The sequence below is a fragment of the Mauremys reevesii genome, linkage group 3, assembly GCF_016161935.1.
Source record: "Mauremys reevesii isolate NIE-2019 linkage group 3, ASM1616193v1, whole genome shotgun sequence".
Lineage (NCBI taxonomy): Eukaryota > Metazoa > Chordata > Testudines > Geoemydidae > Mauremys > Mauremys reevesii.
In genome coordinates, this window is record NC_052625.1 from 4,703,872 (window position 1) to 4,726,420 (window position 22,549).

At 45.5% G+C, this 22,549-nt stretch overlaps 1 long non-coding RNA gene across 3 annotated transcripts; it reads left to right on the plus strand.

The window, feature by feature from the left end:
* Positions 1-304: 304 nt before the first annotated feature.
* On the plus strand, positions 305-20,588 carry LOC120401904. Of its 3 annotated transcripts, none has more exons than XR_005596824.1 (5): positions 305-459; positions 3,462-3,624; positions 14,436-14,775; positions 18,716-18,863; positions 20,377-20,588. It is a non-coding gene; the product is annotated as an uncharacterized LOC120401904 (long non-coding RNA). The 3 variants fall into 3 exon arrangements; XR_005596825.1 differs by having other exon boundaries at positions 305-455; XR_005596826.1 differs by lacking the exon at positions 14,436-14,775.
* The last annotated feature ends 1,961 nt before the right edge of the window (positions 20,589-22,549 follow it).

The following is a 22,549-nucleotide window of genomic DNA, read 5'->3' on the forward strand; positions in this document are numbered from 1 at the left end:
CGTTAGCCCACCTAGATGGGCACCCGAAGCCAATGGGAGTTTTCTCTGAGCAAGACACTTCACGGCTGGGGTTCACTTCCTGGCACCGAATGGAAGCAAGCGCCCCCCCCCCCTTCAACAGGCAGGCCAGGAGCGCATGGCCGGCTGCCCCCTGCTAACAGCTGGGGGATCGTACGCAGGGCACCGGCTCTGCCGTGTGATCTTATTTCTAACTAGAGGGGTAGCAGGGACTGTCTGCGAGAGACACGTTTCCTGCCTATTCCGCACACCGGCAGCTTCTGCCTCCGGCCCGTCACACGCGTGAGCAGAGCGGAGCCGCGACGTGCAAGGAAGAAGTCTGCGCGGAAGGAAATGCAAGAGCCCGGATCTAGCAATAGGCGAAAGCAACGCGCTGCGAACTGCTGCGAAGGCGAGACGCCCAGCGCGCCCTGGAAGCTCCGCTACCCTGCCCGACGGTGGGTGAGTCTGGTCGCTTGAAGGCGCCCCTGAGCCCCGCAGGGGCGTTTCTCTGTAGGTTCGCTCCGCAGCGGGAGGCTAGGTCCTAGCGATTGGCTTCCCAAAGCAGCTGCCGATTCATCCGTCTTCTGGCAGTTCCCTGCGCTGTCAGGGCGTCTGAAAAGTCTTTCCCTATTGCTGAAATTACAGCTCCGAGGCATGGTGCATTACAGGGCGGTGAATCCTACTCATCTCCTCTCGACTTTACCATGTGGATCACAGAGCCAATAAAAAGTCCCTATTTTCTGTTAGAGTCTCAGGCAACACCCACAGCAGATTCTTTTTACCCCCCATCACTGGGGGAAACAAATTCAAATCTCTGATTGTAACCACATTGTATTGATAGAGGGTTAGAAATTTCATATGGTGCCTTCCAAGAAAGAGTTCAATATCATATGTTCGGTGGGCAGTTTTGAATTTGCCTATTAGAATGTATTTTGGCAAAACTTATGTCAGAAATCTAGCATCTTTGAATACTCTAGATATTTATACAAAAGATCTGTTAAAACAGCGGTCAATTATCCCCTTGAGAGTTCTCATGTGTTTCAATGGAACTTACTGGTTGCTCATTAATAGTAGAGAGATGATATGGCTCCTATCCCTGGTGTTTATTCCAAGTTCAGGCATGGTTAAGGGGGATCACATTCCTTTATGAGAAATCAAAGTTTTAAAATCCTATTAGAACACGCTAAGATAAGTGTGTGCTCATAGAAAGCAGAAAGTTTGGTGCAGTGCAGTGCAGTATATTATCTGAACAGTCTGTGGACTGTCTTGTTATACTGAAAAGAACTCAACATTAGTTTTGACACATTTTTCTAAGCCAAACTTAGAGAGCTGAATTAATTTGCTGTCATGAAAGAAAATATTCTCTTTTCTTAGGACTAGCCCCTGACAGATCAAAAAGTAAAATCATTCTGCAAAATTTAATATATTGTCTGATTCATTTTGCTTAATCAGAGATCTCATTTTGGTAAAAGCACAGGTTGAGTAATTAATAATGACAGCTTCATTTGTCAAAGGCAATTGTAGCTACATCAAATATATCCAGTTCAAGCCAGGAGACTGTTAAATTCCACACTTTGAAACAATTGATTGATTTTTTTCTATAACAAATATTCACTACAATGCCAGTCATATTCCTAACGAGCCTATTCTATCACTAACAGAATCAGCTCAATTCTAATATTTAACAGTTTGTTTATTTCAAATTAGGGATTTTTTGATTTTGCCCCAAAATCTGTTTTGTTGTTATGTTGATTTATTAATTACAAATTATAATCACAGGCCAATGGTGGTAGTGTGAGTGTTAACACTGCAGAAATCAATGATAATCTCATATCTATTTTTTTTACTGATAACAAAATAGTATTTTCATCTCTATTTGAAAGGTTAAAGATACACAGATCTAGATACCCCATGTAATGAAATTAGAACTTTTTTAGACAGGTGATATTTTGAGACAACTACGCAATTGTAGGCTATGATCCTGCGAAGATGTATGCACCTGCTTCTTCGCTTTAGGAAAGGTGAGAGTTCCATTGATTCCAGGGACTTCTCCTACCTAGTGCATACTGCCGAGCATGTGCACAAGACTTTGTAGGAGCAGGGGCTGGGTAATTGCTCTTTTCCAACCTGTCCATCACTACACCCAGCGCATGACCTGGAATGACCACTCTGTGTTGAAGCGTCTGTAAGGAAGAGATGGATTTAAGCCTCTCTTCTGTAAATGTTTGGTTTTGAGGCATATCTGTCAAGTGGACGTGATGGGGCTTGTTCACAGGAATATTTTCACTAAAAGGTATCATTAATATAGAGATGCAGTTGGGTTGACTTGTGAAGAGCTGAGCTGCACTGTCTCCTACAGAAAAAATCACTGGCAAAAAGTATTTTCAAGAGAGCTGTTTTCTTTCACTGCACTTCCCAGATTCCATGTGGGAGAGCTACATGTGCAGGCCATAAATGGGACCTACCAGAGATGGGCAGGCCGGCGCGAAGCTGTTTTCATCCCAGACGGAAAGAGTTGCACACCCATTATTTCTCCAGGGCTTCTCCCAGCAGGCAAATGGGAGTTTCTCCATTGATGACAAAGGGAGCAGGAGCAGGCCTTGTGAAAGCATCGCTGTTCCCCCAACCTCAGAGCAAAGTTCAAAGTAGGGGCATGTGTGCACAAGCAAAGGTGACAAGTGACATCTCAGAACTTTCCAGTGGAAGCCAGGCCAGGAAATGGGAAGAACCAGGGCACCGCAAGCTCACATTTAAAACCAACAATGACACCTTGATTCTGTACAAACTGTGGGGCAAGATTTCCTCTCCAAACACTCACATGCTACCCAGAGTGGTACCGAGAGCCACAGACACACAGGGAGGAGAATAAAGGAGATGAACCATAACGGCCTCGATGTTACACTCCTCCTTGGTCTATTCTCACGCAAAACTCTCACTGATGCCAGCTATAGTTTTGCATCAGGGCTGAAGTCTATTGCAATCGATGGGAGTCTTTTCACTAACTTCAATGGGCTTTGGGTCAGGCCCTAGGTGAGGCCTGCATGATTTGGCATAAGAAATAATCACTAGTATAGTATAAGGCCCCGATCCAGCAAGGCACTTAAAGCACGTGCCAAACTTTGAGCACAGCTGTTTACACGCTCAAAGTTTATGCAAGTGCTTAAATGCTTTGCTGAATCAGGGCCTAATATACCAGTTTAGTGTGTTCTGTATTTCTCCATCTAGTGACAGGGTGGATCTGTGCTCTACCTAGGGGAACTGTGTTTTTCCTCCTTTGTGTTATACATATTCCTCAATGGGGCTTCAAGGGTGTAAATAAGAGAAGATTCTGGCTCTCTGGATTTAGAGCATCTTCATTTCCTAGCTCCATTTTTAGCCTCCCTGTTCACTTTCATTTATTTTCCTGATTCTTCTTTTCTTTCTTTCTCCCCATGTTGACGCATTTGAAATCATCTGGAAAGATCCCTTCCCTTCCTCACTGCCGCCAAAACAATCCATCCCAAATGTTACATGAGAACCTTTGAATGCTGGGACGAGGATGCTGGGATGAGGACACTGGGAACGTAGATGCTGATTCTGCAAAATGCTGAGCAACTTTATCTCCCGTTGACATCAGTGGGTGTTGTAAGTACTCAGCACCTCACAGGAGCCCTTATGGGATCAGGTCCTTCGTTACAATTAGATAACTAACCCAATCCAGTGTCCACTGACTTTCCATTGACTTCAGTAGGCATTCTATTGGTCTCTGAATTCACAGAAAAGGAAAGAAAAGAACAGAAATTATTTTCCCCTAGGCTCCAATCCTGCAAAGACTCACACACATGCTTAACTTCAAGCACAGCCATAAGATCTACAAGAAACCCTGTGCTTGCAGACAGAAGGAGGGAGGGACTATTTCATTTGTTTTCTTATTTAAACAGTTTTCTCAGAACTCTAACCAAGGATGGAGGCAGCACCAGGTGGCAAACAAGTCTTACCTCACTGGAAATTTGCTCATGAAAAATATATTGAGTAGAATATGCTAAATGGCAGATGTTCATCTTGTCATTTGGAATGGCAAGGATGTGTGTGTATGACATTATAGACTTGACACAGAATATTCTACCCCTGGGGGAAATATTTTGGGCCAGATTCTGATGCCCTTACTCATGTGAAAGTCAATTGCACTGCATGTGGAATCTGGTACTACTCAATGTGAGCAAGAGCATTAAAAATGGGTCCTTTAAAGCTATCTGACATTGCAATCTGCCAGCATTTGCTCTGTAGAAGTATTTTTGAGTTCTGGAGATAAGCCATCTCCGGCACATATAATTAGCAGTATCCAGCAATATGGGTGACTCCGTCAGAGGCAGATAAATCATCCCAAACTGGCCCTAAAGCCTGAAGCATGAACTCTGTGGACTCTGGTATAGCAGACTGGGAATTACTCTGAAGCTTAATCTAAGCTAAAATCTTGAGAATTTTGTTAAGCAAATACCAAAATGAGCAATAACATCAGTGCAGTAGCGCCTGTTATCTATTTACAGACAGATTGGTCAAAAGTGTCTGCTGATTGAGTGTGTGCATGCAACTGAGACCTAAGACCTGACTTTCAGTGGTGCTGCAGAGCAAAAATAGGGAATTGGGTGAAAACTACTTCTCACATATGGCCCAGTCAGGAGGGAGATGATGCTGTGGGGGTGGAGTACCATAGTGAGGAACTGGCCATCCTATCAATGGAAGAATGTCTACCCATCCACTAACATAGTGGTTCATGAACCTGAGGTCATGGAGAGCAAGGATGCACCTAACCAGATAACAGTAGACCTTTCTCCACCCTCAGCTGGCCAAATGATTGCACCTCTCTTATAGGGACTTCTCTGTAATTTCATCGGGAGCCACCAGATGGTGCTGTTAGAGGCACTCATACCAGTTCAGTTCATGTTTTGGAGGATATGCTATGTTGTCAGTTGTGGTGTATTTCTTGGGAAAGGGGTTGCTTTTACACCAGTAAGGTTTGTTCATGGTCTGAATTTCTCAGACTGGAATAATTTTCTAGGTGCAGAGCTTCTCTCTACATGTGCGAGAGAAAAACAAAAGCTTTGCATGATGTCCATGATATTATGCTCACCTTAGTTATCTAGGCCTTTGTGTTATCCACACAATGTGCTTTGCCTGCAACCAAGTGCAGGCACCACTCAGCAGCTTAAGGGTAGTGCCGAACGTGGCCTCTTGCTTCTGGTGTGGAGCTGGATGAAGGAAGCCATTATACCTTCATGCCACAGTTCGCAGTGGTGGCCAGCAAACTGTCGGGTGAAATTGAAGATGCGGGTCACTATACACAAAGCCCAAAGGGCTCGATCCTGCCAGGTGCTGAGCATTCTGGCTCAGCTCCACTAAAGCCCTTTCAACACATGACCAGCCCTATTGATTTCGAGGGGACCGCTCAAGTGAAGCACCTTGCAGGATCAAGCTGTAACTGCCCTTAGGCTCAGTCGTCTCCTGGGCTGACTCTTTCCTCGTGACCCAGCACACACCCTGCACTCCTATGGCAATAGCCATTCCAAGGAGGAAGCTCTAGGCAGCTGAGTCAGGGGCAGACTCTCCTCCAGAAACTTCTGCTTCTGTCAGAAACGTGCCTTAAGGCAGAGCCTGGCTTCCAGCATAAAGCGGTCTTAGACTCCTCTAATCGACCAGGCTTAGACTCTGTTTCCCCTACGTCTGTCATTGCTGGCTTATAGCAGTGCAATGAACGTGGGCATGAAGCCTTCAGTGAAGTGTTCAAAACACTGCAGCACCTCCCATGCACATGGCCAACCAAGAGCACATCGAACCTGTCCTCCACTCTCTACGCTGGCTTCCCATAGACTTAAGTCAAGTTCAAGGTCTTGGTCCTTCCATTCTGGGGGTGAAATTCGGGCCTCATTCAACTCAATGGGAGTTTTGCCATTCACTTCAGCGGGGCCAGAATTTCAACTCTGGTGCTGATTGGAGCTGCCGGATATTAGATTCATATGCACGAGTCTAGTTTCCTGCCTTAATAAAAGTCATGGAAAGTGCAGCCAGCTACTACAAAAGCCAGTCACGCATACAATAGTAATAATGAGTTAATTCTGTTGCTGATGTCTGGCATGGGAATGCATTTCTCAAGTCCTCCTCTTTGCCTCCCAGCTGCAGGGTAACCCAAGTGTAAAGCTGTAAACATGAGAGCTTGTCATTCTTCTCATGGAAACCGTTTGCCTGAAGAAAAATGGAGCTTTTTACCAAAAATGGGGAAAAAATTGCAAAAAAATCATTTCGGTCTAAATTTTCTGAAAAAAAGTCCACTTTGGTTGAAAAGCCATTTGTCATCAGACAAAAGCGTTAATGAAAATGTCAAGCTCTAGTTTTTTACAGTTATTTTAGTCCAACCCTCTTCCCCCCCCTCCAAAATCAAAAAATGTTCATGGTTTTGTTTTGTTTTTTTCTATAAGGGGACTTGGGAGGAACTGGGGGAAAACCCATTTTGCACCAGATTAAGATGAAGGAGGCTGTTGCAGGGGCAGGGTAGGCAAGGGGGTGGAGGACCCTGCTGGATGGAACACAGGTGATCTCCCAAGGGAAGGATGAACTCATGAGCGACATGGCATGTAAGGTGTGTTACTGTGCTGTATGATCTGTACTCTCCTGTGCTTCCCGTGATTAAATATAAAGACCATACACATGTTTGTACAGTCGAAGTATGTGTGTGAGCTGATGGCTTCACAACCGCTGAGTATCCCTCAGAGAGTTAAATTGTGAGCCAGAACCTTCACACCTGTTGGCTTGGAGGGGTGTGTTTAAGTACCAGGGAGTCTGAAGGGTCAGTGCGGTGCTCAGAGGGGCGAGGAAGCTGGACAGGGGGTTCCAACACTTGTGGGAGGAGGGTGCCAATAGGTCTGCGCTCAAGGGACCCTGGAGACTGAGACGGTGGCTAGACTCTGTTCAGACTCCAGGAGCTTGCAATATCCTGGGGATCGAAAGCAGAGAGGGGCACTTGCTGGGATTGGTGACAATGTGTGTTGCCCACAAGGTTATAGCCCCATTCTTAGATCTTATGGATTAGTCGTAAATTCCTACCTCCTGGCGTTTCTTCCTACCTCCTTGTCCCCTGGCATCTCTTTCTGGAATTGTGTAGGTTTAACACTCCAGGAAATGTCTTATCGAACTCCGGATTGCACAATGAATTCGCCCGTCAAGTCACAATTCGTGCATAAAGCTTGGCGATGTTTATGCAGATGCATGAAATTGGGGAGAACTGGAAAATCAGTATGTAGGCCCTGGGCAGGGGGCTGACCCGATGCAGTACCATGCATAGTCATGCTACTAAATGTCTGTCTGATTTTTCTCTGCATGTCTGATGACCCTCTGGAACCAACACTGACACAGAAACCACCGCAAATCATTAGATTATGCATTTAGGCACATCCCTGAATACTGCTTAGTACGGAGTAGCCCTGGGGCGGTATTGTGCATCAGAGACACCCTTCTGCATCACAAGGGGCAGTAATGTGCTGCTGTCTTATACTAGGAGCAAATTAGGACGCCCCTCTTGTACGTTCAGCTCAGCTGGCCAGTGAGAAGGGGGAATGGGGCCGTAGCCCCACCCACTCCTTGTTCACCTGCTCTGAGGAAGAAGTATGGTGACCAAGAACCTCTGGGCACTAGAGTATATAGGGCTGCAGGGATCCTCTGGATTCACCAAGAGACTATCATGTAAACCTATGTCACACTAACCATTGTGAGATGTACATATGGAGAATACGTGAGAAGTTGTGAATATCCTGAAATTTATGTTCTCTAGGTCTGTGCTTAAAAATAGGCCACTCAGAGGTAGCATGTCTTGAGATAAACTCCTCCAGACAGCGGGTGGGAGATGTTTATCTACAGGGCGGATCATTGTGTATTGTATGGCATACAACTGGCATCTAGCAGCACTTTAAGTCAAATGCTAACGAAGAATGGGCGGAGCCTTTGGGACGGAAACTAACCGGACTTGGTAAACGGCAATGGATGGGGAGAAACCTGTCCTGAGGTGAACATCAAAGGTCTGTTCTGGTATGTTTACTTGTGAGGTGCAGGATGCCGGGAGGTGTGTGTGTGTGTGTGTGTGTGTGTGTGTGTGTCTCTTTGTACCCATAAGCAGACAGCAAGTTTACTTCATGGAAAAGGGATCTCAGCCAGGATTGGTTGAAAATGCTGGAGAGAAGATTGTGGGAGTCTTTAGACAAGAGGATAACTTCTTAGCTAAGTTTAGGCTTTAGAATGTGTGTTATGATGTTTTTGAATGTAACCACTTGTTCCCATCTCTCACCTTGGCTTTTATATGAATCTCTGTTCTTTCTCCTTTTGTTTTCATAACTGAACGAAGTGCTGTATGTAATACATAGGGGCCTACCAAATTCAGTCCATTATGGTCAATTTCATGGCCGTAGGAGGGGAAAATTGGTAAATTTCATGTCTTCAGATGTTTAAACCTGAAATTTCAGGTGTTGTAACCATGGGGATCCCGACCCAAAAGGGGATGGGGTGTGTGTGTGGGGGGGGAGGTGTTGCAAACCTGTTGTAGGAGGGACATGGGATTGACACCCTCACTTCTGTGCTGCCTTCAGAGCTGGACAGAGTGGGGAGGAGGGGTGCAGAGCTATCTGCAGCTGGGAGAGACATCCATGAGCAGCCGTGCAGGGAAAGAGCAAGCCCTGTCCTGCCCCAGCCCTGCCTGGGCTAACAGCTCGGAACCCGCTTTGCTAGGGTGCTCCCAGCAGCACAGGGAAGATTGAATCCAACTCCACAAGCATCCTCTAGCTGCAGGAACCTCTGGGGCTGCTGTCCAGTCCCAAAGCAGCCAGCAGCAAGGGGAGTGCTGGGGGGTGGGTCTTGTCTCCTCCACCCCCCACTAACTCCCAGAGTAGCTGTGCAGGGGATGGACAAGTCCTGTCCCTGCCCAGCCCAGCCTCAGCTAGGAGCCCTCTTTCCTGGGGTGCTCTTTGGAACAAGAGGACATTGGCTTTCCTGGGGAAGGGCTTATTTCATGGTGCACGTCACATTTTTCATGGCTGTGAAATTGGTAGGGCCCCAGTCACACAGGAGTGGTGGCCTAGGGTAAAAGAGGCCATCTGGGGTACACTGTGCCTTTGAGGACAGAGGCACTGGGATTTCTGTGGCTGTCCAGTGATCAAGGGGCTGCTTTGAAGGGACTCAGGGGCTGGGCTGCAGCTGGTGGCAACTGGCAGGGCTGGTGCAGCCCGGAGGAGAGTGTTTGAGTGGCTGGCTCTGTTAGGGAGCGAACACCCCGCTGGTCCGGGAGGCAGGTGGTAACAAGGGGATTCCAGCCCTTGGTGCCCAGAAAAGCATCACGTTGGCTGCTGACTCCTGTGGTCCTGATCCCCCAGATCCTGGTCTTACTGTCGCTTTGCCCGTAGTTGGAGCCAGAATGTAGCCAAACATTGGTCTCCATTGTCAATATGTATTTTTATACATGGGACATCTTCTGCCACCATCTTATTTCCCTCAATTATCTTTGGCCCTTCTTTCCTCGCACCCCTTCCAATGGAGTGGCTTAGTAACGTCCTATGACATATACAGAGGATAAAACACTATCCTGCACTTTGCTTTGTGAGAGATGCCGGTGAGATTCTATACGCTATTAACCTGGGGGATCCTCTGTGTTTGGAAATACTGGAGGGAGACTTTCACGGACAGCTGGGCCAATCAGTTACTTTGGTCTTCATTTAAAATATAATGAAATTATACAGCACAGGAGAAAATATAAGCACAGTTTGCAAAGGCTGCAAACAGATCATGTTTTCATTTATTCATATAAAGTAGTTTGCTAGCTCAGGATTTACAGTGCCTTCAAAGCTCAGAATTCATTCTGCTTTCCATGTAGATGCTGGAATTGTGATAGATGTAAGAGGAATTTAATCCACGGGATGTGGGCATTTGAATAGGTCGGATTCTCACCAAAGGTTCTTAAGCAAAGTAAGCACTCATGGGATAAGAGGGAAGGTTCTCTTGTGGATCAGTAACTGGTTAAAAGATAGGACACAATGGGTAGGAATAAATAGTCAGTTTTCAGAATGGAGAGAGGTAAATAGTGGTGTTCCCCAGGGGTCTGTAGTGGGACCAGTCATATTTCACATATTCATAAATGATCCAGAAAAAGGGGTAAACAGTGAGGTGGCAAAATTTGCAGATGATACAAAGCTGCCTGCAAAGAGTTACAAAGGGATCTCGCAAAATTGGGTGACAGGACAACAAAATGGCAGATGAAATTCAATGCTGATAAATGCAAAGTGATGCACATTGGAAAAATAATCCCAACTATACATATAAAATGATGGGGTCTAAATTAGCTGTTACTACTCGAGAGAGATCTTGGAGTCATTGTGGATAGTTCTCTGAATACATCCACTCAGTGTGCAGTGGCAGTCAAAAATCTAACAATGTTGGGAATCCTTAAGAAAGGGATAGATAGATAATAAGACAGAAAATGTCATATTGCCTTTACATAAATCCATTGTACATCCACATCTTGAATACTGCGTGCCGATATGGTCGTCCCACCTAAAAAAAGTTGTACTAGAGGTTCAGAAAAGGGCAACAAAAATGATCAGGGATATGGGACAGCTTTCCTCTGAGGAGAAATTAATAAGACTGGGATTTTTCTGCTTGGAAAAGAAATGACTAAGGGGGGATATGATGGAGGTCTATAAAATCATGACTGGTGTGGAAAAAGTAAATGAGGAAGTGTTATTTACTCTTTCTCATAACACAAGAATTAGGGGTCACCAAATGAAATTAATAGACAGCAAGTTTAAAACAAACAAAAGGAAGTCTTTCTTCATACAACACACAGTTGACCTGTGGAACTCCTTGCCAGAGGATGTTGTGAAGGCCAAGACTATAAAAGGGTTCAAAAAAGAACTAGATAAGTTCATGGAGGATAGATCCATCAATGGCTATTAGCCAGGATGGGCAGGGATGGTGTCCCTAGCCTCTGTTTGCCAGAAGCTGGGAATGGGCGACAGGTGATGGATCACTTGATGGTAACCTGTTCTGTTCACTCCCTCTGGGGCACCTGTCATTGACCACTGTCGGAAGACAGGATACTGGGCTTGGTGGACCTTTGGTCTGACCCAGTATGGCCCTTCTTATGTTCTCATCCCTGCTGGGAACAAGTAATTTTTGCTGAGTAGGGATGGATTTAAGCATATACTTGAAGCTAAACTCATGGTTATGTGCTTACCTGAATCAGGGCCTGATTCAAGCCTCTAGTCAGCTAGTAGAGCAAGTCTAAGGATTAAAAAGAAATGCTACCAAAATAGAAAAGTATTTGAGGTTTTATGAGCCCAGACTGTTGGTCTGAGAGAGCCTGCCAGCTAGGGGGGGAGGGAATATCTTTGCAGAAGAATAACAGATGACATTTTTAATTGCATTTGGCCTGATTTCCTAGAATCATATGAGTAAATATAATTTGCATAACCAACACTTAGCCTTTCAGTAAATATTCTTTGCCTATTAAAGTGCAGTTAAGTTTGTGGCTCTAATCATAGTTCCCTCTCCCCTTCTGTCATTTTTCTGTTTTGAAAGACAATGATCTTTCAGACCTGTTCACTGCATGAGCAAAGCTTGAGAGATTATTTACAATGTAAACATAACAAAGGCTCTGAGAAGTCTTGTTCCTGAATGGATCAGGAATTGGGCCATGTGCCATATTGTATAAGTCGTGGCTAGCCTATAACAGACTGGTTGGGATTTTTTTTTTGACACTGGAAAACGCCGATTTGTTGAAATCAAAACTTTTCACAGAAACACATTGGTTTGGACAAAAATTTTATTGCAGAGGTTTCATGGGTCCAGGATGGAATTTCTAGCGAAAACCACAGAGAAAAAGAGAGACTGACTTTGTAGCCCGGTGGTTAGGGCATTCAGCTGTGATATGAGAGACCCAGTGTCAAGTTCCTTCTCTGAATCTGGCAGAACAAGGACTTGAACCTAGGTCTTCCACATTCTAGAAGAGTGCTCTAACCATTGGGATACTAGCTATTCTGGACTCTCTCTCTCTTTCTGGAAAAAAAAATTCAAAAGCTCTAGTTTCATTCTTCAGTAGAATGAAAACAAATATCGAGCCCTCTACATTTTTCATGAAACAGAATTCTTGTTTTCTGGCCAGCCCTACATACAACTACAGGTAAACACAGGCCTATATTTTCAAAAGTGACTAATGATTTGGGGTGTCTTGTTTTTTGGGTGCCCATATCAAGACCTCTTAAAGGGCCCTGATTCTCAGAGGGCTGATGCTGTGACGAGAGTGTGCTCTAGAAAAGAGAGATGTCTATATATATGCACATAGTTAATAGGCAGTGCGAGAGGAGGTGGCGTTCAAACATATGCACTGTTCCTGGGATTTGTAGGGTCAGTAAATGTTGCTGCTGCTGGGTGCTGCAAGTGGCTTCCAATGTGCAGCTCTCACCATGTAGCTCATTGCAGGTGCTGAGTGCTTCCGGAAAATCAGACTCCTTTTCAGTAGCTCATGTGAGACACCCCAAAATTGAGGTACCCAGAATTGCCAGTCAGGGTCACGTCTGGAAATTGAGATTTTTTTTTTCAAAGGTAGAAAGAACAGGCTCCTGGATTTGGACTAGAGTTGGGTGAATTTTTTTGACCTGAACTATTGTTCTGGTGGGAAATGCAGATACAGCAAGACGGAAACATTTTGCGAATTCATGTCAAATTTGCCAAGTTGTTTCAGGGGAAAAAAACCTCAGAGAAATCAGGAATGTTTTGATTCAAAGCAGCTTTATTTAGGAATTTCATCTTAATTTTTTTAATTGTTAAAAATGCTCACAATGAAACCTCTTCATTCAACCCCAAATCACATTTTTTCACCTTTTCAATTTGCTGAACAGTGAAAGAAGAAAAAAATTATTTTCAGTTCAACCAAATTTTTTTAAAATTCCAACGAACCCCCCCCCCAAAAACCCATTATTTGTCCAGCTCTAACTTATGTACCTAACTCCCTTTTATGCTTTTAAAATCTTATCCTTCAGCTGTAAACCTCTGTTTTTAAAAAGAATGAGGAGTCCTTGTGGCACCTTAGAGACTAACAAATTTATTTGGTCCTGCCATGAGGGCAGGGGACTGGACTCGATGACCTCTCGAGATCCCTACCAGTCCTAGAATCTATGAATCTATGAATAAGCTTTTGTGGGCTAAAGCCCGGCTTATGCCCAAATAAATTTGTTAGTCTCTAAGGTGCCACAAGGACTCCTCATTCTTTTTGCTGATACAGACTAACACGGCTACCACTCTGAAACCTCTATTTTTAAGTGACTCTAAAGGGAAAAAACAACTATATTCACCTTTGGAAACAGCATTTTAAAGTTAACGAAAGGGGGCTGGGGCACATGACTTACGAGGAGAGGCTGAGGGAACTGGGCTTATTTAGTCTGCAGAAGAGAAGAGTGATGGGGAGATTTGATAGCTGCTTTCAACTACCTGAAGGGGGCTTCCAAAGAGGATGGATCTAGACTGTTCTCAGTGGTGGCAGATGACAGAACAAGAAGCAATGGTCTCAAGTTGCAGTGGGGGAGGTCTAGGTTGGATATTAGGAAACACTATTTCACTAGGAGGGTGGTGAAGCACTGGAATGAGTTATCTAGGGAGGTTTTTAAGGCCTGGCTTGACAAAGCCCTGGATGGGATGATTTAGTTGAGGTTGGTCCTGCTTTGAGTGGGGGATGGTACTAGATGACCTCCTGAGGTCCCTTCCAACCCTGAGATTCTATGATTCTATGAAAGGCCCCTTTGCACTTCTCCTCGGACTCTTCACTTGGTTTATATGTTTTCCTAGGATTTCTGAGGTGTTGTCTACACTAACGCTGTAAATTGATCTAAGTTACTCTAGTTAAGTTACGTAACTTAAGTCGATGTAACTTACATGGACTTAGCCCAGTGTAGTCACCGCTTTATGTCGACATAGTTTCTGCATCTCGTTGAGGTGAATTAAGTCAATGATAGAGCGCTCTTCCATTGCCTTTTCATGGCTTCACTAGACCCACTAAATCAAACCCACTGCAGCCACGCAGTGAAGACAAGACCTCTGTATCAGCCAATGATTTATAGGGAGTACACAGGGTTAGGGGGTAAATGGGCAGCCTATAATCTTGACCATGTTTCACAATAAACCCTGATTGTTTCCATTAGCAAACTGAGGCTGAACAGGTGACCTGCTCAGTCCTCTAAAATTAAACATCCCTGGCGACTAACTTTGCTGGGACTTCATTCCTATGATTTAAAAGAACAGATAATCGCTAATAAGGGAAATGTTTCTGTCATAAACACAGCTCTGGCATTTGCCATGTGCAATAATTTATATTCTCTGGTCTAGTGGGTTTGTATCAGCAGGCCTAATGACTGTTTCTGTTTAATTTTCAGATGCTTAATTGGAGTGGAACACTTCAACACCATTAAATTGAAACAAGCTACCAGCTTTTTCTTGCTTGTGTTTCTGGCCTGGTTCCAAATGACGTTTAAAGCAATCTCAGATGTTTAATTCCTGCCACACAGGCTGCTTGCTTGGGGTGGGGGAAATACAGCAACCGACATAACCATATTAAAGTTAAAAAGATTTCCAGACAAAAGAAAGTTTGGACGAAACTTACTGGGCCCCATTCTGCTTGCACTCAACGGGTGTAAATCTGGAGTAACTGTTTTAATCAGGGAAGTGCTTCTCGATTCACACCCTTGTAACCAAGGGCTGAATCTGACCCTTCAGGTGAGATCCTCATCTCTGCTTCAGCCCCTTTACACCAGGTGGGGTAAAAGGGTCTGAAAAGCTGCAGATGCAGCCGGGAGAGGATTCCTCCCGCACAAGACTGCCTTCCTGCCAGGACCCCATCGCAAGCCCTATTGCAGGAGATCTGCCGGGGACGGGCGTCAAGAGTTGGGCCCCGGCTGCAGAAATTCTGGTGGCCCGAGGGGCTGCTGTGATTTCAACAGACAGCCCTGGGGGGCGGGGGAGGGGTTACTCTGCTCTCCTCTCCAGCCCCCAGAGCAACCCAGGATTGGGAGGACTCAAACGGGTCTTAAACCACTTTAGGCGTCTTGCCCCTCCCCCTGGGGCTGTGAGTTCTTTCTGCAATGGGTCCTTAAGAGTAATCTCAGCCTTTGTCAACTAACAAAACTTTAATGTTCTGTGCCTAGCTCCACCTTGCTTAACTAGGTGAGAATATATCAAATGATTCTTACTAGGAAGCCTTTAGATTCACTTTTCTGAAAATGAATGTCATCATATGTCATCTGAGCATCTCACCGGATCGTGTGAATTTCTGTACTGGGGCGTTTTGCTTAAGAATATTCTGGTAGGGTACTTTGTCTGGGTCCCTTTTTTAAATCTTAAAGCACATTTTTAAACCTGGAAGTACCCCTGACTTGAGGTGTGTGTATATATATTGGAACGGAGTAAGAGGAAATATAGTTGCTCTGTAAGTTTAATATTGTTCGGGAATGGATGTTTAGAGTTACTGTGTGTATCTTTACAACATCATTCTTAGGAGCATTGTTTGCATCTGACAGTTTTTCTTTTAAGATTAATGTGCTTATGAAAACCGTGTGCATTGCTCTATGAGGCAAGCTCGAAATCCATCAGCATTACCATCATCATGACACAATGCTGGGAGAGCAAACGAAATGACAAACAGAATCTGGTTTTCCGAGGCCTGTGTGTGTTGAAGAGAAATGATCTGAAGCAAAACTTGGCCTCCATCCAGGCACTCTTCCTGCTCCACTGTTGGCACTATCAAAGCGAGGGGAAGAGAGAGAGAAAATAAGGCAGTGGAAGAAAACAAAATGAATTGCAGGAGAGGGGGAAGACCCCCAAGTCCCAAGTGTTTGGCCTCTTTTGAGCAAACCTGGGTACAGAAAATGGACAAAAACTTTAAGGACGATTGCGGACAAACTTGCTTTTACGTGTCAAAATCATCTCATCACAGAGCAGCTGAAACAAAGCAGCTCAAGCAAGTAATAGTTAACGTGGTGGGGTTACATCCTGTTGACATGCATCCCTGGGAAAATTGAAACATCGTGGGCCAGATCGACAGCCAGTGTAAAGCTCTGCGATAGAGCAACGCTGCCTTATGGCAGCTGAGGAGCTGGAGTCCTGTATTTGTAAGAAACAAATCAATGTACTCTGGAAGCATATTAAATATTAATGCAGGCTGCATGCAGATACAATTTAGCTGACTAGGGAGCTCCCAGGATCCATTTCTCTCCTTTCACAATGGAATCAAATACAATTAATAGAGTCCATAGAAAACGGTGATCAGCCTGAGTGAGTTAAAACAGGACTATTATTTGTATTGCAGTCGCACCTTAGAGGCCCCGCGGTGCTAGGCGCTGTATATACACATAAGAGACAGTTTATGCTTCAGGCAGCTTGCAGTCTCACTAGACAACATGGACGTAAGGAAACATTCTTATGGCCGGTTTGCAGAGAAATGAAGTGACTCGCCCGAGGGCACATCAGAAGACTAGCCTAGACCCAAACATTGAGCCCGTATCTCCGAACACTCCCTTAGCCACAAAGCCATCCTTCTCTAGTTAGAAGTCATGTAGTATGGCTCCCGAGTTTTCCGTGTTACCGAGAGCTGAGAAATGGGCATACGGAGCGCCACACCGGCATGAAGCCAAAACTGGCGGCATGAATAACTCCCAGACTGACCTCTCCTTAGCTGGTTGCCAACTTACCTCTTGTCTCCCACCTGGACATTTTCACTTGAGCAAAAACTCCAGCGGAAAGTAGTGACTGGGCGTAGAACGCGGGTGGCCACGAATGTGAAATGCCTTTCTGAGTTTCCTGCATTTTCATCCTTTTTGAGTTTAAATCAGTTCCAAATGCGATGGCTCGGGGAGGATGCCACTTGCCAAAAAAACTGCATTGCCATTACAAACGGTACATTAGGAATGGTCAGAGCTGGAGGTACCTGAAGCAGCAGCTGCAAGGGAATATATCCAAGACGCAGCATGGGAGAACCACAGCTGCCTGTCTTAATGTCATTCCCAGAAGCACTGCCCTTGAGAGGTGGGACTTGCAGAAGCAAGATATCATCCAATCAACTATGCCCACCATCTTATTCCTGGCAGTGCTACAGTAGTTGGATGGGGGTGGAGAAGGATACTTCTGATACTACCACCACCACCAATGGTAGGACCAGCCTGAACAGAAACTATGTCTCACACACACACACAATGTGGGGAAGTGTTTAGAGGGAGCTGGTTCACTCTCTCCCTTCCACAAGCCCATGACACCATCTGTGCACCATTGAGGTTATGGTCAGCCCTCCTCCCATTTGGCGAAATCCCCTCTCTGGATTGAAGATGGAGCTATCGTGCAACTATTCAAGAAGGAAGCTGAGGATGTGACGTTAGGGAGAGTGAATTCTGCTGTGGTCCACCAGCAGTGGGCTCGGACAGGACTGGGTATGGGAGACTGGAGGCAGTGTGTGTGGTGGGTTGTGTACGTGTAGTGTTGGGGCCATGTAGAATTACTGCTGCACAGGCTTAGGGATGAGTGGACCTCAGCTAGTGCTAGGAGTGGAGACAAACCGGAAGTTCTCAGTTGCAGGACCTCTGGGTACCGTGCCTTCCTCTCCGATGTTCTGCTCTCCCCCAGGACACTATATTCTCACGCACTGTATTGAAAACGCCGTCGCGTAGGGCACAGCTGCAGAAGAGGGGGAGAGAGAGAGAGAGAGATGGGGCAAGCAGCTTTTAACCAGGCCGTGCACACACCTCTTGTCTCCGCTCCCTTCCCATCTTCCAGCCACCCCGAGGGGAGGAATCAGAGAGGGGAAAGGGCAACAGTATGAGAGAGAAGGTCTCCGCCTAGTGAGAGATGCCAGAGGGCAATGGAATTTGGAGGCGGAGTGGTCCCAGTTCTTTCTTCCCTTAGGGTTGAGCCAAAGCCCATTGAAATAGATGAAAAGTCTCCCATTATCCACAGTGAGCTTTGGCTAGGGCCATGGGCTGCCCCTTGCCTGTGCCAGAACGTCAAAGCAGTAAACCCCAGGACAGCTGTTGGGGAGGGAGGAATAGGTGCCATAGGAACTGCAGAACTGGATCAGAGCCAAGGTCCATCTAGCCCTGTCTCCAACAGTGGCCAGCACCGGATGCTTCAGAGTAGGAAATTATAAAAATTATTAGAGGGGGTAATTGTCTAAATAAGTTGTGGGTTTGCCCCTTTCCTGCTTTAACCACAAGGTCTGCTGTTGCCCACCCTGAGCTCCCAGTTCCTTTGCCCCCTCTCCCCCCATCTCTCTCCCTCTGCATGAGGGAATCCAGCTCCAAAAAAAGAGAAACTTCTCCTCTCGGGTGCTGGGCCCACATCCCCTCCGAACCACCAAGAAGCTTCCTGCTTATGGACAGCAGACCCACCTTCTCCAAGTCTTGCACCAATCAGCGTCAGCCTCCCCCTGCCCAAGCCCTAATTGGAAATGCCCAGGACACTCAGCCATTCCTAATGTTCCCCATCGCTTTGCTCAATGGGGCTACTTGTGGAGCAAGGTGCTACTTAGCCTGGGTTAGGGTGGCAGGATCTGGGCCACACCACAGTTATTTTTTCATGTGCTGTAGGGCTGCTCTCTGAGCATGAGAGCCAGTCAGAATTGCAACCCCTGCACTTGGAGAACAAAAGGTGGTTACAGGGATTTTTCCCACAGGGAGCGTGGAGCCTCAGAGGGGGTGAGCAGAAGGCAGAGTCCTAGCAGCACACCTCACCACACACCAGTCAAGGAATTCAGACACCTGCAGCGAGAGGTTGTGTGGGAGCTCTGGAAGGTATTACACACGCCTCCATTGTATTCAGAGGTAACGCAAAGAACTGCACAGAGGAAGCCATTTGCAGCAGGCACCAAGTTTTACTGGCCCAACAGAACTATGCCACATGAGTGCTATCTACTGCCACCTTGTCTAGTAACTATTCTAGGCAGTGCAGGTAGCCATGTTTACGTTAAGGTAGCCTGACATTTTACAGTGTAAGACCCTGTTTGCGGTTGCTTATAGGACCTTGCCAAATTTAAATGGTTTGCATTGAAATTTTCCATTCTGGTTATCTGCGTCACGTTGAATTTGGGGAAGAGGGGGAAATATTCAGCTAAAATGGTCCAGCTGGTTCTGAGAACAAGTTTAGGGGACAATGAGTTATTTTGCCATTGGTTTGGGTTTTTTTTTAAAATCACTATTTCATTTAGCTGTTCTAGTACTTCCTGGCTTTAGGAGCAAGGGCTTGAAATTGGGCCAGGGGGTTCCCCTGGGGTGAGAGTTTTGCCTTGTGCTACCCCGCTGTCAATTGAGCCAAGTGAAAAATCTTTGAAAAAATCTCGGTATGCACATGCTCAGTAGAGACTTGTTAGCATTTGGCAGCTAAACGCTCTGAAGGTTCTGTCTGCCCTGAGCGTGCTCCACCTCTGGCATGTGGCCTCTCGCAGAACAGACTGCACATGTGCCGTCCTCGCTGAGTGACTGGGGCCGTGTGGGGTCAGGAGTTTCTCTGCAGTTGCTGCTCTTCACTGCTGTGGTGCTGGGCACCAGAACTGAGAAGCAGGGAGGAAAATATTTGGGGCAGGAACTGTGTGTGTTTAAAAGATGCCTAGAGGCAGGGGGTTAGGAGCAGGAGAGGGGAGAAATGTGAGAACTGGGGTGATATCAGAAGACGGGCTGAATTTAGGTCACGTGGGCAACATTAATTCTCTCCATTCCTACCTCTTGAGTAGCTGACTTCACAACCTCAGTGTTTTGTTAATTTTTTGGGAAGGGGGGAGGGGAGCAGGGGATGTAGCACACATCTAGCTCTCGCGTAATGAATTCCTTCCCTGCTGTGGCACAACTCTTCACTGCTTTCAGTGCAGGGTTTGTGCCTGCAAGGCACATTTGAGCCCTGAGATATTTTCTTTCCCCCATCTTTTTATCAGCACCCCAGCCTATTTCTGTGCACATGGCAACAAAGAAACTCACAATTATACATAGACCCCATGGGGTTTACCTTTTATCTCTCTATTCCCATCCAACAATGGCTCTCAAACTGCAGTGATCAGAAGAGCCAATGAAATGCTAACATCTATTTTCTGGTGTTAGACTTAAGTCGAACACTCAGGGGCTATTTCAAGGGAGTTAGAAGCTGAAGATCCTCAAACAGCATACATGAAGGGCCGCGTGAGGACAACTTTCAGATAAATCTAAGACTAGAATGAATTCAGGCTCTTTCGCTCCCATTTCGATCCTCCTCTCAAGAGGAGACACAATCTGCCATTTCTCTTCCTTTTACCACTATCTTTAGATGACTACGTAAAATTAATTTGAACTCTCTTGAATTCTTTAACAGATGAATAAGCTAAGATAGATTCTGAAGGCTTGATACTGTGTGCATCTGTCTGCAACGTAGCTTCTCTTTTGTGATAACGACCCAAGCGAAAGAAAGAGGCATGTTTGGATAAATCTGCTAAAAAAACTGGGACTTAGTCACTTCCCAGGAATGTTGTGCCAGGAACACAAAGCACGAGTCCATTCTTGCAATAAACCCTAAGGTTAAAATTACATGGGTTCCCTCTTGTGTGTTTCTCTGTATTTGAATGGTTATGTTTATTATTTGTAGAATGGCTAATGAGTAGAGGCCCCAACTCAGATACGGGTCTTATTGTACTAGACACTGCACCGACACATAATAAGCGAGTCCCTGCCCCCAAAGGATGGGAGGGGAAACAGAGGCACAGATTGGGCAAGTTGTCAATCTCTTGGCAGAGCTAGGAGCAGAATCCAGGTCTCCTGACTCCCAGCCCAAAACCCTATCCATTGGGTCACATTGCCTCCCCTGATATTAATCGTTTGCATTGCCAGAGCCTCAGTTGTCTCATGTCACCTGACACACAGCATTGTTTGGCAGCACTACAAGGTCAGGTTTTCTTGATCACCTTCCAGACTGGAGCAGCTCTGTGATGGCGTCACCGAGCCTCAGTGGGTCACAACTGAGAACACCAAATTCAGGACAAACTGATGAGAAATAGGGCAGACACACCCCAAAACTAGGGATTATTCTTCCATAAGATCTACCAAACCAGCAACAAAAGTAAACTTCTGTGTCACCACACTGGCTAGCAAGAAGTCAGAAATGCAGCCTCCTTAGATATTCCAGTCTTGGATTCAACATCCAGACACTAGACTTAATAATGGGTGGTTCTTTAAAGCCAATTTCATCAAACAAAGGGTTCTTCTGATCCCAAAGGACCAGCCGCATACTCAGGTCAATATATAACTCAGATCTTATCCAATAATCATGCTGTTGTCAATCCTTTAGTATCTAGTATCTAAAGGTTTATTTATAAAAAGAAAGAGATGAGAGTTAAAATTGGTTAAAGGAATCAAGTACATACAACAATTGCAAAGTCCTTGGATCAGGCGTAAGGCAGTGATGAAATAAACTGCTGGCTTGTTAAGTCTCTGATTGCTTCCAAATGATTTGGAAGGTCCTCCGTCCCTTGGATAGAATGCTCCCATTCGTATAAGTCCATAGTCCAGAGACCAGAGCAGGAAAGAGGCAAAATGGAGATGTTTTCAGGGCCTTTTATAGCTTTTGCCATGTGGAGGGAAACTCATTGTCCCAAACAAAGCCCTCAGCATAATCTGTGGAAAATTACAGGCATACAAGATGGAGGTTGGTACCACATGGTCTAGTCACATGCTTTTGCATGTTCTGATGAGTCACAGCAGAGGCCATTACCCATATTCTAGCTAGAATGTTCACAAGAAGGTGCATCAGGTAGGGATAAGCCTCTTTTATGGTCCATTGTGAGTTAAGTGTTCTTTGATGGGCCATTCAACTTGAAAAGTCTCTTCACAATGTGTTGGCCAGACTAGAAGTAAGCTGCCTTGTGGGTGTGACTACCAAAGTGAACACATTTGAAATACATGTATACAATCAATATTCATAACTTTAGATATAAAAATGATGCATGCATACAAATAGGATAATCATATTCAGCAACCCATAACTTTTTCATAGACACCTTACATGACATACTGTGCACAAGTTTTGTTGCAGTTGTATAACTGGTGGAAACAATGATCTACATGGTCATATTTTGGTCATATAATGTCACAGATGCATCCACCATGCCTTCTTCCCCAGCATGGAGCAACTAGGGTCCAACGGCACATCACCGGTGTTCCTTTTAACTCATGATCACTGTCAACTCCTGGAGTGTTTTTAAATCAAATTAATCTCTCTTGCCTACTTTCCTCCTTACAATGGAGGAAAGGTAGGATCCTTTCCTGCAGAGTCACTCTCCTGGTGTTACTATCAAATGAGTCCTTTGGCTCCTCTGACTCCAAATAACACCTCTCATTGTGGTGTTACCCTGCAAGCAGCTGGAATTGCCCCTATAATGAGGCTTGGACAATGGTCTGGACAGAGCCAGCAGTAGATGCTTCAGAGTCCCTGATACAAGAGACCGTAGGATACCAGAGTCAAGGCCAGAGTTCCCTGTGCTGGGAGCGCTGGA